Below are 16135 nucleotides of genomic sequence, written 5' to 3'. Positions count from 1 at the left end.
GATCACTTAGCTATGTCATTCAAGTATTTTGGGGTCTGGTTCGACTCCAAATGTACTTGGGGGCCCATATTAGGTATCTGAGCAGTGATGATGGCCATCACATCAATCTGTTACGATGGCGATCACAATCAACTGTTACGTGGTGGACGACATAAAGTCCGTTGCTGTTTGATTACTGCATCGACGGTGCTTGGCTTGGAAGGGTTACCTTGGACCTTGGAGTCATGTTGGATCCTCAATCATTGCTACGGCAAACCGACACCTCGGATTTGTTTCGAAGATTCCCCACCCTGCTTGAAGTAAGTATATTGTGCACTTATTTATATAAATTCTCGAAACTACCTCCGTTGTTTGGACACCAAATGTGGTTTTCTGGACCTTGATGGTAGAGCGTTTGCAACGAAGATTCGTCCGGTTGGCCTTACGTCATCTACCTTGACTTGATTCATTGAATCTTCCTGCCTATCCGAATCGATGCAGACTTTCAAACCCTTGAAAGAAGGCGTAGAATACAACAAGCGATTTTCGTACCAAAGCTGCTGATTGGGGAAGTTGATTCTCCTCGCTCCTTGCTGCAGAATAGATTCCATCGTACCTTGTTTGGATACAACGAACCGCTGCCGTCGATGATTCGAACTTTTACGTTGGTGAAGGACCTATTCGGTTTCAGCGAGACATCCTGCTGCTTCGATAAAACAGTAACCATTTCGTCGAATTGCTGTTGATGTTTTATTCATTAGGATCACATATGTCAAACGATTCATTGCTCAATAAATAAATTACATTAAATACATATATTTTGAAGAAAAACGGACCAATGATTCCACCGTGTTATCCTGTGATGTGAAACTGATGGATGATTATATCATCCGTAAAATGTAAGAAGAGCACGATAAGTTTTTCGAACTTTTTTGTTAGTTCGCACAATTTGCAGGCGTTGTTATGATGTCAGTCTATTCATGATGGAATGGTAAATCAAACTAAACACAAAACGAGTAAAAACTGTCAAAATGGCGCATTCAAACACCACCTATTTTATAAACAAACATATAATGTCATTGCAATGGTTTTAACCAATCATGGCTGTTAGGAAAAACGATAACGAAGGTAAGTCCTTTATGAAAATTTTCTGTTATTATCAGTTCGGTGAAACTATAAGGACTAAAGGGAGGTTTCAACACTTTATCGATCGTTCGTGGTTGAGGCCGCCATTCATTAAGTAGCGGCTTGGTTTCGCGTGCATTCACTCCCAGTACCTGCTAATTTTTCGTTTCATATCGTGTTACGCTTTATCCTTTTGTTTCAAAGAAAGGGACATTTATTGAACTTATACTATGAAAATGTTAAACGGTCGAGAAGTGTTAGCAATTGAAACGCCGATTAATAAGCTAGCGGTCTGAAGTGTTGAAGTGTTAAAACGTGAACCCATTTGGTAATATTCCGTTCAAAAACAAACCATAAACCTTTCAGCAAGATTTTGCACCAATAAGCGAAGTGAAACCTTCAAAGAGACTTAACACTAGATAAACAAACAGTTTGACAAAACTAATTTGGTATATTTTTTTTATTTTAGTTTTAATCGTATTGACATCGTTTAAAAAAACGGGTAAGAATTTGGAAATCTCTTGTCCCTAAAATACGGTCTGTTTCTAAGATTTTCGAATAGCTATTTCTAGCAATATCGAAACCACGAAGCGTCGCTAATTGAAGTTATACACTGTATGTATCACCAATAATTTTCTACAATCGACAGTACGTATCGATCTTGGTCCTCGTCATCGTGTTCATTACCTTCAGTATTTAATAAAATAAATAATCTATTGCTTATTCAGATCTCTACAAAACATGGACATATGAGCTGTTTCTTCAACGCCTCCACGCAGCAAATACTGTTTGGCCTTTCCTTTCCGTCCATTCCAAAACTTTGTATGACCGTTGCAAAATTTTCGTTGCACCGGCAGTGCCATGTATTGCTCGAACTGTAACCATAGATCGGAGAGGAACTTTTCATCGGTGGAAAGTATCTTCGTTATTTCTGCTTTTTGTACACCCTCTTCATTGTTATTGTTTTTGTTAGCAACTTTTGGTGTGTCAATTGGTAAATGAATATCCTGGTATTCCTGCAGTACACAGAGAACTTTCGAAAGCCCAGGTGTAACCATCATCGAACTATAACGGCCTCTGTTATTCTTTTTTGTATACCCTGCAAATACATCATGAATACAAAAATGAGGTATAGCTTTCAATACGACTATAATTGGACAACAACACAAGACACAACAACAATTTCATCCTTCAAGTATCCACTCGCGATCAAAACGAGGACCGCTTTCAAGGCCCATATAAGATTCCTAGCCCACGCGGATAATGAGAAGATTTAAACATGCACAAGAGCTCAGATTAAGAATTCAAACAATTAGATTTCAAACCTCAAGGTTTACTTCTTTGAAACACTTATTTTACTACTGAACTTTTTTTCGAAAAACCCGTTAACTAAAAATACTTGCAACATATAAACTTTGATGAATATGTTGAGAATAAGACAGATTTGGAGCCAATCTCTATTCTAAACAAGATGCAAATTAACACATCAGTCCGCATGTAAGACACAATACAGATAAAGTGGCAAACAATGCGAATCGAGTTTATAGCATTCCTTTGTTGATATACAGTGACTCAAACTCGTAATCGTACTGCGCCATGCAGATCTCTTTTTCCTTCTTTTCAAAATCGTAAACATGCTTTCGGAGCATTCTATTTAGATAAAGTCACAGTGTCATATGAGAGTTATAAGGTTTGCTATCTGTTTTCAGAATAATGGTTTTTATTTCTCTAAAAATGACGAATGTATGTGCTATGAAAATTAACTCAAACTCATATTCGTACGCTGGTTGAAATCTCAACTCGATTTCTAAGGCGTTGGCCAATTTCCGAATTCCATCATTAGTATGGTATCCTTTGTTCATTGGAACTATCTTTAGCTGTCTTTAGCCTCATCTACGAGTTTTTTGGTGTATTCGGAAGGAATATTTATCATTTTTTTATTCAAGTGGATTTTAAAATCGTTATTTTTAGAAATTCTATGGTTTCTAAATTTCCTACCCAGATAACTTTCTTAGTTTTTTACTGGGATTGATGTTGGAAGATTGTGGAGGAATATCAATAACTTTGGAGCAATTGTAATGTAGCCATGTACGAATTTTATGTGTCGTGAGCTCTGGGTCATTATCTTGGTAAAAGTTGAATCCTCCATTCCATCACAATTTATTGACACTTTGCTTTATATTTTCCTTCAGAATGTTCAAGTAAACATTCCAATCCATCACACCACCGATAAAAACCAAACTGAGCAAACAAAAAGCTTGTAATGTACCTAGGAAGGGCAACTTGAATGCCCGAGCACAAAGGGACAAACAGTGTCTCAGCAAAAAAAAAACAGTAACTCCAATTTGACTTTTCCAAACAGCATGAAACACATCAATGTCTCACTGGTAAGATGTTATTTCCGTAGATGGGTCCTAATTATAGAGGAAGCCAACGATGAATTGAACGTAATAAAATCTGAAAGTGTCGTTCAAACATGGGGGGGTGGAGGGATGGTATGAGGGTGCATGTATGGGCAATTTGGTTTTCATCGATGGTGTATTGGTTCAGAATGTTTACTTGAACATCCTTAAGGGAAATATGAAGCAAACTGTCAATAAAATGTGATGGAATCGAGCATTCAAGTTTTGCCAAGACAGTGACCCAGAGCTCAAAACATATAAAGTTCGTACATGTTTACATTACAATTGCTCAAAAGTTATTGATATTCCTCCACAATCTTCCGACATCAATCCCAGTAAAAAAAAATTAAGGAAGTTATCTGTGTAGGAAATTTAGAAACCATTGAATTTTTAAAAATAACAATTTTAAAAACCACTTGATCAAAAAAATTATAAATATTCCTTCCGAATACACCAAAAAACTCGTAGATGAGGCTAAAGACAGCTGAAGATAGTTCCAATGAACAAGGGATACCATACTAATGATAGAAGTCGGAAATTGGCAAACGCCTTCGAAATCGAGTTGAGATTTCAACCAGCGTACGAATATGAGTTTGAGTCAATTTTCATACATTAGCACATACATTCGCTATTTTTTGAGAAATAAAACTATTATTCTGAAAACAGATAGCAAACCTTTCAACTTTGCATGTCTGGTGCGTTGAATGGGGTAACAAAATTCACGATTTAGGAAACGAGTCATTTCAAAATTGAAATTTTCTTTCATCTTTAATAATGATTAGGCTGGTCGAAAAGTTCTCTGAGCGACAAATATAATTCACTTGTTGAAACAGATGTATAACTGTATTAAGCGTATTCATTCTTCGTATGAACACTCAACAAAACTTAACTCTACAGTGACCGGTACAAAGGGAAATCCATGAAATGCAATATGAGTCAAAATATGAACAGAACTTACATTTTTTTCAAACTATTATTTGTTTCTTCATATGGCTCAAAAAAGTAAAAATCCAAAGGTTCTTTATCTATGAAAACATCTTTGATGTTTACTTTAAGAAAACAAAGCCACAAATGTTTTACTTAATACGTAGCTCACTTCATATACATGTACATATACAATAAAAAAAACAACAACATATCAAAACAAATAGCAAAAATCGCCCAAATCGTCTCAAGCCTTTTGAAGAACTGTAAATCAGACTTGTTTCCTTGTCACATCTGTTTTGTCCATTTCGTTGTTCAAGATATTCCATAGATTTTCAATTGGGCTCATATCTGGGGAGGGCCAAAAGGGTTAAGGGCAGGTCGATCAGAAGAATGCTTGTGTTTTTTACGTCGTTCTTTAGAATCGTCATTCCGATGAAAGGTGTAATTATCTTCAATCCGATTTTCGGCACAGACTCTTCCAGGATTCCACATAGAATATCGACATACTCATCTTCCGTTATAATCAATATCACAATATTCACAATTGCACGTAAAATTAGAATGATAAAGTTGAATTGATATGACTGATAGTTACTGTCGAGCAAATCCACGTCAAATCAGCCGGAAAAGGGCAGATTTTGACGCGACCCTTTCCGATTTTTCTACACCCAAACTAGCGTTGGCAGGAAACATTTCATCTTCGACAGAAAAAAAATGCTTTTTCGGTGCTGAAAGGTAAAATGAACGAATAAACAAATAAGTCCAAACGATGTCATCGAGAATCGAAACAAGGCCGGCTGGAATGCAAGACTGTTTTACACGACAACGCTGTCCACATAGCCACTGGTGCTGTTGTATAAATGCGTGATAATAGTACACCTCATTATAAAATGAAGTACGGTAGCCAAATTAGCTGCGTGTCCGCTACTAAGCGAATGATCATGAGCTCGAGGGTAATTCCAGTCCCTTACCGCTCACAATACGGTCTGCTGTATCGATAATAACACAACAATGGAAGCCTCATATCAACAGTCCCGCTGTGAACAGTCCAGTTGTGAACATTCACACAATAGGAATCATCTTACGCCGAAAAGGCGACATAATAACCTAAATTAAAAAAACAAAATTATCGTAAAATAAAAATGTGTATAGATAAGATAGGAATATGACGGCGCCAGTGGTTGTATGGTTAGCGTAACAGCCTCACAATCCGATCGGCCTGGGTTCAATCCCAGCTGGCGTCGTTGGGATTTTCTGAGGCGAAAAATCTCTGGTTACGTCTTCCTTCGGAGCGGAAGTAAAAGAAGTTGGCCCGGCTCATGAGTTGTTGAGTCTGATAGGTAGGAACAGGTGGAGTCGCCTCCCTGATGTCGGTGATTGGCACTAAAGTGGCGGAAATAGGCCGACGAAAAATAAGCGAAGATAAAAAAAAAAAAAAAGATAGGAATACTCTTACATCTAAATGGCTACTGTGTAATATACAACAAAATTATCGTGAGATAAAAATGTACCCGAATAAATTCGGCTCTGTTATAGCTGTATTGCTAAACGAGCCTAATAAAATAAACAACAAAAAATCGAAAACGAATAATAAAATAAAAAATGAAGTTTAAAAGTGTTTTCTAAGAGTAAAAAGGAGAGCATAAACGTGAATCTATGTTCTTCTCGGTCTGGGCCGTGTATTTGTTATGCGAAAAGCTTTAATGCGTGCTTATTTGTAATGTGTCTCCTGATTAGTTCGCTTATGTTGCTCTTATATTACTATAGCATATATATCATCCAATGATATGACAGTATGGCGGACTAGCACATTTTCTGTTATTTTTGGGCTCATTTAATGTAATAAATCGGGATGCCAAAAAATGTGCTGAAAATTTATTTTGGGTGTACATATGGTGGCGACTACCCAAAATCACAATTTTCATTACCATATGATTAATTTTAACTACCACTGATTTTTTATATGGGCGTATACAGGAGCATTTTTTCAAAAAATCCGTGCTCAAAATCAAGATGTGTGGTTAAAATGTGATGTAACGATAAAGTAGTTGGAGGATTATTGAACTATTCAGAAAAAAAATCATTCGTGGAATAATAGAGAATCGAGAATAAAGTGACATTACGATTTCACAAACTGCTAAATCTGCCATACAAATGAGGCATGAGTTTCCGCTTAACTCAAGAACTAATCAAGTAAATGGAACCAAAAATGGCATGTAGAAGTTTTAGGGAGCAAGAAACATTTCTTTGATGGTGTGACACCCCTTCTCTCCTATCTAAGGGGTGGCTGCCATACAAATGGAAAAAAAATCTGCATCAAGAACTCATCAAGCAAATGGAACCAAATTTGGCATGTGGAAGATTTAGGGACACTAATTGTTTCTATGGTGTTTTAAAAATTCCTCTCATTTCTAAGGGGGGGCTGCCATACAAAAGAAACGCAAATTTCTGCATAACTCGAGAACTAATCAAGCAAATTGGACTAAATTTGGTATATGAAGGTTTTAGAGAGCACGGAATGTTTCTATGGTTGTTCGACACACCTACCCCCTCTCTAAGGGGAAGGGGGCTGCTATATAAATGAAACACAAACTTCTGCATAATTCGAGAACTAATAAAACAAATGGAACCAAATTTTGGATGTGAGAGTTTTTGGGTACGAGAAATGTTTTTTACACCCCTCCCTCTTCTGAAATGGTGAGGTGGTCCCATTAAAATATTACACACATTTGAACCAAACATATTCCAACCAAACATGACTATTGAAAATTTTCGGAAAACTGAAGGAAAATGGAAAAATTCGAAAGATTCAATTCCCATATATTCTACAATTACATAGTGACAAGCGTTGTTAGTCCATTTATGTTTGCGCTAACGAAATTGACATGTAGAATGTAGAAGTGTATTTTAATGTGATAAAACGCACTCCTATATATTCTTCTGCACCCGTGGCCGAGTGGTTAGCGTCTCACATTATCATGCCGGGTGTTCGGGCTCAATTCCCATTCTGGCCGGGGGATTTTTCGTCAAAGAAATTTCCTTCGACTTGCATTGTGGTCACGCGTATTCAAGAGCTTGCCCCTCAGAATACATTCAAGGGGTGTATGGCGTATTTGGCTTAAGAAATCTCAACCAAGTATTAATAAATGACGCTAGTTAATGCATACGTTGAGACGGAAAAAGTTCCACAAGGGAACGTTAACGCCATTCAAGAAGAAGAATATATTCTTCTATCTCTATAGATGAAAACGGATCGCCGAATATGAAGAGCAAAATTCGAGGAAGGAATTGTTCGATTTAGGGCTGTCTTTATGCTATCATATTTTCTGTATCAAACATTTGGTCCATGTAACGGAGAAACATGTTATGTGCAAGTGGTTGAAAAATCTTGAACGAGAATTGTGTCTGGAAATAATCTGATATTATAATGACGTGTTTTGGTAGAAGTATAGTAATGCATCGAAATCCAGACGCTTAAGGGGGGACCCCGGTCTGGAAAATCGAAAAAATCGAATTTTCTTTTTTTGCATTTTTGGGAAGCTTATGCCCTCAGAAATGTTGTCCTAAAAGGATTTTTCGATATTTGATTTCGTTGGAAAATTACAGCCAAAAGTATGAGGTGACCTCAAGAAAAGTAGCAGTAGCCGTTTTGCTAGCTTTTTGGTTGCTCTCATACTCTCTCGAACACATACATACATACGCACACATACACAAACATACACACTTTCCAGACATGTGGAAGAAGCAGAGACTGGTGCTACTGCCAAAACCAGGGAAGCCACCAGGGGATCCATCCTCGTATAGACCGATTTGCCTCCTTGATACCCTTGGGAAACTGTTAGAGAAGATCATCCTCAACAGGCTGTCGAGATGCACAGAAAGTGAACACGGACTCTCGAGGATGCAGTTCGGATTTCGGAAAAATAAATCTACGGTGGATGCCATCTTGTCAGTTGTCGAAGCAGCTGAAAAAGTGTTGAAGCAGAAAAAACGTGGAAATCGATTTTGCGCAGTAATTACGGTCGACGTAAAAAATGCGTTCAACAGTGCCAGCTGGGAAGCTATCGCCGAAGCGTTGCACAGACTGACGGTACCAAACTATGTTTGTAAGATCCTGAAAAGCTATTTCGAGAACCGAGTTTTGATTTATGACACAGACATGGGACAGGAGTCATTTAACATAACAGCGGGTGTCCCACAGGGTTCCATCTTGGGTCCAACACTATGGAATGGAATGTACGATGAAGTGCTGAGGTTGAAGCTTCCGCAGGGTGTAGTGATTACCGGCTTCGCCGACGATATATCCTTGACGGTAACAGGCAAGTCCCGAGAGGAAGTAGAAATGTTGGCTACTGAGGCAATACAAACTGTTGAAGATTGGATGAACGATGCTAAACTGAGGATCGCACACCACAAAACAGAAATGGTGATAATCAGCAACCACAGAGCAGTACAGCAGGCAGAAATAACAGTTGGGGCGCATACTATCGTCTCCAAACGCGAACTTAAATACCTGGGTGTTATAATAGACGACCGACTCAATTTTAAGAGCCACGTGAAATACGCGTGTGAAAAAGCGGCTAAAGTTTCCACGGCGTTTGCTAGGATAATGCCCAATAATGCAGGGCCAAGCAGTAGTAAGAGGCGCCTTCTGGCCAGTGTAGCCACTTCGATATTGCGATACGGTGGTCCGGCTTGGACAGCAGCGCTTAAATTACAACAAAACCGTAGACTGTTGAACAGAACTTACCGGATGACGGCGATGAGAGTAGCCAGTGCCTATAAAACGATATCTGCGGAGGCGGTATGTGTCATAGCCGGATTGGTTCCTATCGAAATCACTCTGAGCGAAGATAGTGTGTGCTACAATCTGAGAACGACAAGCACACAGAGCAATAGAGAAGCTCGAGTAACAGCAAGAGCCGACTCCATGAGGAAGTGGCAGCAGGAGTGGAACAGCACCCCTAACGGTAGATGGACCCACAGACTGATCCCAAATATAATCAATTGGGTACAAAGAAAGTCAATTTCCACTTGACGCAATTCTTATCCGGACATGGTTGCTTTAGACGGTACTTGCACAGATTCGGCCATGCAAGTTCACCGTTTTGCCCTGAGTGTGATGGAATAGAGGAAACGCCGGAGCACGTGGTTTTCTACTGTCCTCGCTTTGTCCAAGAAAGAGAACAAATGTACCGGGAGATCAGCCCAGATGTGAACGCTGGAAACGTTGTTCAACGAATGTGCGAAAAAGAGAGCACGTGGAATGCGGTTAATTCTGCTATTACCAAAATACTCACGATGCTCCAACGAAGATGGAGAGAAGAACAAAGAAGTAGCAATTCATAGAGATGAGTGCATGAGCACAGCCTCCTCCCGAAGTAATACCAAACGGTGGTTCCGGGGGGGGAAAGGCAAGGCGCATAGGAGGTGGTTTTAGTGAGTAAGAATCTCACACTACCCAGTCAACATGGCGACTGGGTGTCTATGAAGATCTCCACCTTCTTCACCAAAAAAAAAAAAAAAAAAAAAACAAACATACACACACATACAAATACACACATACACATACACATGCATATTGTGTATGTGGAGTTGCCGTGAAGTGCCGTGGAGTTGCCGGCCTAGAATAGCACTTCGGGTCTTGGTCCCTGTCCCTGTCGTATGAGGCGACTAATCGGGTGACAACGCGAGTAAGGGCGCGGTAAAGCCTATTGGAGATTGCACGGGGGAAATACCGTGTACAGGAGCCACGAAAGGAGTGCCAAGCACATCAGGATTGACCACAGTAAGATCCTGATTACGACATACTGGTTACGACATAGAAAACGGACACGATACGGAAACGATTTCAACACGACGCTAAAGGCTGACAGTCGTGCTATCCTGTTCCCTGAGTAAGGAAGGGTGACACCTTCCTGAAACAGCGTGTAGGCTAATAGTGCGATTGCCCCCGTCCCGGTAATAACTTGGCAAGTCTTCGGGTACGTTCAATGCTCGTCTAGGCTCAGGCACTAGGTACTAGGCGTCAGATGTCACATTCCTGACTTGCGCTGATCTGGCTCTGAACACGGTCCCTATGAAGGACCGTGTCAACCCCTGCATGGCCTCACTGCTTGCATAGACAACCATGGGATCACTGATAGCGACTATGTACAACGAGCGGAGATAGCGGCCCGAAGTTGGGACCCAACAGACATGAATATCATCGAACAATTCAACAGACGAAACGACGGTAATGAAGACACACCAACGGGAGAGGCGAGCGTGTTCGCAAGGAGCGGTAAGCTCCAGAGATCACCAATTCGCAACCAGACAACCATAGCGAATCCTATAGGACACCAACAGCATCCACAACAAGGAGAGACTAGCCTGATACAAGTGCATAAAGCCAACACCACCACTTCTTTAGAAGGGCTGCAGGTCGGGAGGTCAAGCTTGATAGAGGTCAAGAAAAAAGTGAACGAGCTCTACGAGTTCATTAAGGACAAAAACAATGTCCATACTAAGATCAAACATTTAGTCACAAGCATCAAATCCGCCGTTACGGCTGCTGACCGCGAACAGAAGGAGATGATCACGCGAGCAGAGGTTGTTGAAAAAGCACTCGCTGAAGCAAGGGAGAAGATGTCCGTCGAGATACAGGAGACGCCTAAGACGCCACGAAACCCACGATCGGACAAAAGGAAGAGGGATACCCCAGGGGATGAAGAAGACCTGAAGAAGGTTAAAAATGACAACCTGGAAAACAAAAAGGAAGGTGAAGGCAGTGGATGGCGAACTGTCGAAAAACAGACGGAGAAACGGAAGAAGAAAGAAGAAAAGAAGAAAGGTGTGCAGGAGACAAAAAAAACCAGGCCCAGACGCGAGCGAAGTAAGGGAGATGCTCTGATCGTCGAGGTGAAGGAAGGAGTGACTTACGCATCACTCCTGCGGAAAGTGAGAGACGATCCGGAGTTGAAAGAACTGGGAGAGAATGTGGTGAAAACCAGGCGCACCCAGAAAGGAGAGATGCTCTTCGAGCTCAAGAGGGATCCGGCGGTCAAAAGTTCAGCCTTCAAGGAACTGGTTGCGAAGTCGCTCGGTGAGGAGGCGAAGGTGAGGGCTCTATCCCAGGAATCAGTGGTCGAATGCAGAAATCTCGACGAAATCACGACAGACGAGGAGTTAAGGCGCGAGTTAATAGAACAGTGTAAGCTGGACAATACACCAATGACGATCCGTATGAGGAAGGCGTATGGTGGCACGCAGACGGCGTCGATACGGCTCTCAACAGTCGCAGCCAATAAGATGGTAGAAACGACCAAAATAAAAGTTGGCTGGTCGGTTTGCTCGCTGAAGATGGTGCCCCGGGTGGCCAAGCGGATGGAGAGATGCTTCCAGTGCATGGGCTTTGGACATCAGGCAAGAAGCTGCACAGGCCCCGACAGGTCTGAACTGTGCAGGAGATGCGGTGAGAAAGGGCATGTTGCGAGAGACTGCACGAAGCAACCGAAATGCTTGCTCTGCAAACCAGAGAACGGCAGCGACCATGCGACAGGAAGCTTCAAGTGTCCCTCGTATAAGAAGGCGTTAGCAGAATCGCAGTAACGGAGATAATTCAGATCAATCTGAACCATTGCAACACAGCTCAGCAACTGTTATGGCAGTCGACAACAGAGACAAAATGCGACGTTGCAATCATAGCGGAGCCGTACCGAGTACCCCGTGATAATGGCAGCTGGGCGACGGATAGCTTAGGGATTGCTGCAATACAGGTGATGGGCAGATATCCTATCCAGGAAGTGGTTGGAGGTTCACATGAAGGTTTCGTAATCGCCAAAATTAATGGAATCTTCATGTGTAGTTGCTACGCACCCCCGAGATGGACAACTGAGCAATTCCACCAGATGCTAGACGCAATGACCGAGGAACTAATCGGTAGAACACCGATCGTCATTGGAGGCGACTTCAACGCGTGGGCGGTGGAGTGGGGAAGTAGATGTTGCCGCGGACTTGGATTTAAACTGGTGATCAACTGTCCGTCTTGTAAACCAACATATGTTTTTTCGAGTCCTTTAATCCGTGGAAAAGCATATGAAATCAACCGCCGAATCACCTTCGTATTTAAGTTACTGGGACTTGGCTATGCTGCGCTGGAAAAGTTTTGTGGACTAATGGATCTCCCAAAGCAAGTCGCGGAGAGCACGTACGACAATATCAGTTCCTACATTTTCAAAGCAGCAGAAGTTATCGGTGAAAGTTCTATGGAAAATGCAGTCGCTGATGAAACAAAAATGAGTGGAGGAAGCAGAGACATCACGGTTTCTGGAGACGGCACTTGGAAGAAACGTGGGTATTCTTCACTATTTGGAGTGTCGTCCTTGATTGGGTATAACAGTGGAAAAGTGGTTGATATAAATGTAAAATCATCGTACTGTAAAGAATGCGAGACCTGGAAGAAATTGATGGGAAGCCCGGAATACGATTCGTGGTTAGAAGATCACGCGAACCACTGCAGCAACAACCACGAGGGATCAGCTGGAAGAATGGAAGTTGACGCGATTCGGGAGATGTTTCTGCGCTCCGAGGAAAAGTACTCCGTTCGATATACTAATTACGTTGGTGATGGTGACAGCAAGACTTACAAGGGAATTGTCGACAGCAATCCGTATAAAGGCGTCAACATTGTAAAGAAGGAATGCATAGGACATGTACAGAAGCGAATGGGAACTCGACTGCGAAGTGTTAAAAAGAACAACAAAGGCCTGGGAGGAAGAGGAAAGCTGACCGATAAACTAATCAATGAATTGACAGTTTACTACGGTCTAGCAATTCGACGCAATTCTGACAGTAAAGAGGAGATGAAGAAGGCGATTTGGGCGACATTTCTTCACAAAGTTTCGAACAACAGGCATCCACAACATGACTTATGTGATAGTGCCTGGTGCTCATATCTGAAAGCAAACGAATTGAACACATTGAAGGATTATGATCACCACGAACCTTTGCCGAAAGATGTGCAGGACGCAATTCGACCAGTCTATGAGGACCTTTCGGCAGACAATTTATTGCAACGATGCGAAGGGGGGTTTACGCAGAACAATAATGAAAGCCTCAATTCAGTTATTTGGTCAATCGCTCCAAAATCCAAGCATAGTGGCAAACACACTGTTGACTTCGCTAGTTATACAGCAGTTAGTTTGTTTAACGATGGCTATATTTCTGTTTTGAAAATGATGAAATTAATGGGAATGCTGATTGGACCGAGCTGCCATGCGTTATATTTGCAACTGAACAAAAAAAGAATTTCCAAGGCAGAAGTGAAGAAATACGAGAGCAGTAAGATTGCTCGACAAATGATTGCTGCGGCCAGAAAAAGTGCTGCGGACAGCTTCCTGGAGGCCGAAGGCGAAGTGTATGGAGCCGGAATAGCTAACTAAAAGTTGATCATTTCTAAAAGTGTATTATTTTGTGTTACAAATACATTAATATTCCTCAAACATATGTTTTCCGTTTCTGATCCGCCATTTTTCATTCGCCATTTTGCATCCGCCATTTTGTTTTTTTTTCATAAATTTGTAACGGACAGGTATTCAGCTACTTAAAGAAAAAAAGAAACTCATTTCAATATAATCTACTTCATTTATTGCAACGCATTGCTGACCGAAAACTTGAAAAAAACTTTAAACGCGTTTTTCTCGAAACCATGTTTTTTCAACTGGTGGTATCGATATCTCAGGATCTACTCGACCGATTTGGCTGAAATTGGCATCTAAAAATGTAGAAATGAATTATCTAAAGTGTTACATAGCCGTTTTTTGATATTTCATTTTTTCGATTTTTTATGAATTTTTAAACAGCGATTTTTTATGAAAAATGACGTATTTTTAACAAAAATGGCCGCCATTTTGGAAATTTTTCGAATTTTAAAAAACCTCTATGTAACACTTTAGGTATTGTCCTAAGGATTCAAAATATTCATTGGAATTCGTTCTACGACCCCCCGTTTCTTCAGAACCGATACCACCAGTAAGGTATCTTTTTCAGACAACATCTACGCATCCAGCTCTAAACAGCGTAATAATCATTATTCGTGCACTCAAAAAATGGAAAAAACATCTTCAAATATACCTTCAACAATAACCAAAATACCCGAACACTTCACTTTATTCCTAACATCCGAAAAAAAATCACGAAGATTCATCATTTTTCGACCTTCCAGACAGGGGTCCCCCCTTAAGCGCTAACGAATAACTTCAACTACTAAAAAATATTGACATATCATAGCAGGAAAAATTAGCGTTCTATAGAATTAGAAGGCCTTCATCTGAGTTATGAATCACAGAATTCCGCAAAATCATGTCGTATTTGTTCAAAATTTGAAATTTCTTTCATGATTTCGTGATTTTCGTGATTTTAAATCCGGACACTTTTTCATGGTTTCAAATCCGGACACTTTTGCTTTTAAATCCGGACACGTGTTTTCTTTGCAATTCTTTGAGAGAAATTATTTATTAATTATTTTGAAACTTATTAACGGGTGCGTCATAAGCAGCGGAACTAAATGGAAACACGTTTGGTACACAAGTTTTTTATTAATTCAATTGTTCATTGTATTTTCAAAAGATGACCACTACAAGATGGCGCCATATATATCCTATCAATATGGGTATCAAATGAAAGGGCTTGATTAGTAGAAAACAGTAATTTATGAAAAATGTAAATCCAAGATGGCGGCCACTACAAAATGGCGGATCACATATTTTTTCTAAACTCCATCAATATGGGTATCAAATGAAAGAGAATAACTAGTAGAACACGGTTATTTATGAAAAATGCAAATCCGAAATTTTGAAGAAATTGTTGAATGGTTTTATTATAGAAAAAAATACTAATGATACAGATAATGTACTAAAAACTAAAAAATAAAATTTAACTTTTTAAGTTCAATGGTTTCATAATGATTTAACATAATAATAATACAGATGATGTACGAAAAGCTTGTAGACCGTTATTCATGAAAAATGGAAATCCGAAATGACCGCCACTACAAGATGGCGTTATTTTTTTTTTCAAAACCCCATCAATACGGGTAACAAATGGAAGGGCTTGAATTGTAGAATACAGTTATTGATGAAAAATGTAAATCCTAGATGGCGGCCCCTACAAAATGGAGGATTACATATTTCCTCAAAACCCCATCAATATGAGTATCAAACGAAAGAGAATAACTATTAGAACACGGTTATTTATAAAAAATGCAAATCAAAAATTTTGAAAAAATTGTTGAATGGTTTTATTATACAAAAAAATACTAATGATACAGGTAATGTACTAAAAACTAAAAAATTAAATTTAACTTTTTAAGTTCAATGGTTTCGTAATGATTTCACATAATAATAATACAGATGATGTACTAAAAGCTAGTACAGGTAAACTTCGATATAACGTACATTTCACTTTCAAAATTGTACGTTGTATCGAATTGTACGTTATATCGAAGCATAATGAAGTACTCACAAACGTAGTCTATAATACATTATTGTGTTGCTGTTTTAGTCAAGTTAATGAATAAATTCAATCAGAAGACGAAGCCAGCCTTTCTAATGATGTTTCCCTTCGTACTGTTGATTGAAGTTGATTCATTTAGAATCTGGAATCACAAAACCAGCTGTATTTCGAGATTGACTGAAGGTACAAAACTTGTATTATCATTACAA

The 16135-nt window shown here is 39.9% G+C and overlaps 1 protein-coding gene and 1 long non-coding RNA gene across 18 annotated transcripts in view; one reads left to right on the top strand and one right to left on the bottom strand.

Moving 5' to 3' along the window:
- The window catches only part of LOC129778078 (uncharacterized), a 171267-nt gene that overhangs the window by 106054 nt on the left and 49078 nt on the right, over positions 1–16135 (top strand). The gene's annotated exons all lie outside the window — the stretch shown is intronic.
- LOC129778082 (uncharacterized) lies at positions 1550–2604 on the bottom strand. Its single transcript, XR_008743365.1, has 2 exons — positions 2430–2604; positions 1550–2203 (listed from the first exon to the last, which is right to left on the bottom strand). It is a non-coding gene; the product is annotated as an uncharacterized LOC129778082 (long non-coding RNA).

This window comes from Toxorhynchites rutilus, chromosome 3, assembly GCF_029784135.1.
Source record: "Toxorhynchites rutilus septentrionalis strain SRP chromosome 3, ASM2978413v1, whole genome shotgun sequence".
NCBI lineage: Eukaryota > Metazoa > Arthropoda > Insecta > Diptera > Culicidae > Toxorhynchites > Toxorhynchites rutilus.
Note: the sequence above shows the minus strand (reverse complement) of the source record. Positions and strands in the feature narration are given on the sequence as shown.